Genomic DNA, 3,764 nt, shown 5'->3' with positions numbered 1-3,764 from the left:
ATCGGACTTTCCGTACAGATGGAGCCCCAGGAGGGGGAACAACTTCGCAGAATCCCTTTCTCCCTTATAATTTCCTGAGACTATCTTGAAGCCTTCTGTTATGTTTTTTAAGGTTACCGAGCGAAAGGGATCGTGTTCCTTGCACTTACTCTTAGTTAATGGGACTGGCAAAATGGAAATGGCATTGCCTAATAACAAAAGTAAAGTTCTATCACAACACCTTCAGTATCTCTTCCACGAGAAGGCACTGTTCATTTTCAAAATGAATTGTCGGCACCGATGGACAGCCAAGCTTATTAAAATGCAATGGCTGCTCATCTCTTCTACAGCTTTGACTGAGAGAGATGGTGGTTTCTTTTCCTTTTTTTTTTTCTTCTTTTCTGGTCGATGCAATGATAAATAGCTTGAGTGCTCGATACATTACCGACTGATGTGATAGCCGATATGTTGGATGCCATTACGCACTGAATGATGTCATAGCACATGCCCTAGAATTTTCTCTCTTTTTTTAAGTCAACTCTCACTCACACTGAGACTAACCACTTCCAAAATAGTTTTTAAACAAGTTATCCATATTTAATTTATAAGATTTATGAGAAATTTCTTCCCCAGAAATTAATCCCTCTTGAACTCCAGAATAGATCTATTATGGGATGAATGTTTTAACAAGCTATTCACATCCAAACCAGCACATTCATGAAAAACAATATTTTTTTTCTTTGCTTCTCATTGAGCTCTTTTAAAACAAAGGAAAATGGTAACATGAGAATCATGTAAAAGCACCATCTGAGCCACCATCACCATAATTTAATATTAGTTGCAAGCCGAGGTTCGCTTTTGTATAGAGAATGATTAATCTGTTCTGATGTTAGATAGTGCTTACAGAGCACTATATATCTTGTGGCTACCGAATACAATACAAAGCTTATCACTATAAAGTGCCAAAACCTAAATATAATGACTTAAACCTATCTTATCCTTAATTAGTGCAAAAGGCTAACATATGCAGAACAAAACGTTCAAGTGTCGTTCAATTTCGAACCCCTTTTTTCCTTTTTCTCTTTCATTTCATTTCAAGCTATTCTTCAACTTGATTGTTGGGAGAATGGCAGTGAGATCTCTATGCCTGCATTGAAAAAAAATAGCATTGTTTAGACAGAACTGATGAAACCGGAAATCGCAAGCAGTTTCAAGAGTGAAGCAATGAATAATTTCAAGCAACATTCTTTTGCGTTAGCCTTGGACTTCAATAACTAGCGACAAAATTGGGTGGACATTAGTCTACCAAATCCTTTTATCGCCAGCGTTCAACAGCAGGTCACATTGCAATTTGGGACTCATGATTTTATCTTTACACAATTACAAATTGAATTCTCCAAGTTAGATACCAGGGGCTCAAGCTATTCACTAAAAGCATGTCCACCTCATGTATAAAAAACACCTATTAAATAATTATTAACAAAACGCTAAAGGGTTTAGTTAAATAATATTGTAGTAATGCTTATAAAACATTATTTAATATTTGTCTTTTGTTAAGTTGTCTTAGGAATAGTGCTTTTTACCTATTTTGAAATTTTTTTTGTTAAGTTATATAACAATCTCATATATTTATTTATTTATTTATTTAATTTCAACTTTCAATATTAGCCTTGTTAAAAGTAGGGCTTTATATTTTTTTTAATTATTTTTTATAAATTTATCATAATTTCACAACCCAAACGCAACTTTAACAAGTTAATATAGGTTAATTTAGATTATTTTTTAGATCTTTTTTTCTAATAATTTTTTTTCAAATATATCATATAACATTGAGTTGATTAAAAATTGAGTTTTGTAATACTTTTTTCAAATATATCATATAACATTGAGTGGATTAGAAATTGAGTTTTGTAATTTTTTTTTTTTAATTTTCTTTTAATGAAGATGTCTCAATTTCATGATCCAAGTTGCAGGTAAGTTGGTTAACTTGGTTTATATTTTTAATTTTTTTAATTTTCTTTTAATGAAGATGTCCCAATTTTATGATCCAAGTTGCAAGTGAGTTGGTTAACTTGGTTTACTTTTTTAGATTTTTTTCTAATTGATTTGTTTTAATTTCACCCTCTAATAACTTAATTTTTTTATTTATTTTTTTTATTTATCCTTTAATATTAAATTATTTGTAAATTAGACTTTATAATTTTATTTAATTTTTAATTAATAAAGTTATTTCAATCTTATAAATTTAAATTTTTTTATTATAAATTGAACCAAACTCTATCCATACAAATGGTGAGCTCCACTTGACAGAGGCAGTGTCCTTTTTTTTTTTTTGTTACCGTTTATAACTGATCACTGTTAACTGACTGACAGGCCAAGAAACTTGCGACCAATTGGTCCTAGTGAGTGCATGTTTTGCCTTAAAATGGCTTGATTTCATGCAAGGCCTTGTCTTTAAGCTCAACTCCTTGCTATAATCTAAGGCAATCTTGTTTTTTTTTTACTATTATTTCTAACAAAATTAGTAATGGAATGGAGAATCACTGATGATTAATATTCTGATAGATGTATTTTATTGATGATTGGATGAATTGTGTGGTATATATCAATAGAACAAATTTGTTGGTAAATGGTGTAGTGTTTACAAATAGTGTTTGATTTGTTAGAAAAACACCAATTAATAGCTAAAAAGAGTAAACATGAATTTGGTAGCAGTGGAGTAGAATACCCAGGTCATGTAACTTATAAATACAGGGTTTTTAATGATCCACGTAGGATTAAAGTAGTGGTGGAATAGCCATTGCCCACGACATTAAAATAGTCAAGGGAATTCCTAGGTCTCACTGGCTATTACAAAAGATTTGTGAAGGGTTGTGGAGCTATCTGTTGACCTTTAACTTAATTATTAATTATTGAGAAATGATGCCTTTGAATAGAGTGAAGAGGCCAGCTACTAAAGCTTTTGATGTACTGAAGGAATTGATGAATAGACTACTAAACTTTGGCTTCCTCTCTCTCTCTCTCTCTCCTTCCTTAACCTTCTTCTAAACACCTAAGCTATAGTTCCATAGATTGCTTAAATCCATTAAACTGCTTGGACGAAATCCAAGTGGAAACATTCGAAGATGGGCAAGCTACTTTACGCTCCCTTCGAAAATATAACTACTACAACATAGGACAAAAAGATGAAAGACAAAGCTCACGAAGCAAGTGTGCATGACAGGCCAATCAGTGAGCAAACGAGTCATCAAGCACAGCAGCATAAAGAGGTTAGCATGGCATCGTATCTAAAACACCCTTTTGACTTCATGAGCTCACTCACTATTACAACTTTGGCATTTTTATGAACTTGGTTTCATTGACCTAAAAACGCATGAATGGAATATATATACGAGGAATACCAACTAAGCTTTTTTGCAGCCCACTAATGATTAATCTTCTTATCTTTACATACATAAAGTTAACACCAACCTTAAACTATTCTTGAAAAGTGAAACCCACGAGTGATTACGGTCGGTTTTCCACGTCAAAATTAGTGCGCACGCGAGTGTGATTAAACATATAAAAAAATTGAGTTTATATGTTATTTTAATATATTTTTTATATAAGAAATTATAAATTTAAATTGAAAAGTTTATCTAAATATTTCATAATTATTTAAATAAATAAATAAACAAATAAAATTCTTAATAATAAATAAAAAAAATTAAAAAGTGTATTTAGATCAAGATATTTAATCTCACAAAATAAGATATTTATCCATTTGTGTCCACCAAGCTTGTTTA

Source organism: Populus euphratica, unplaced genomic scaffold, assembly GCF_000495115.2.
Source record: "Populus euphratica unplaced genomic scaffold, PopEup_1.0 scaffold113.1, whole genome shotgun sequence".
NCBI classification, from domain to species: domain Eukaryota; kingdom Viridiplantae; phylum Streptophyta; class Magnoliopsida; order Malpighiales; family Salicaceae; genus Populus; species Populus euphratica.
This window is presented reverse-complemented; position numbering follows the sequence as displayed.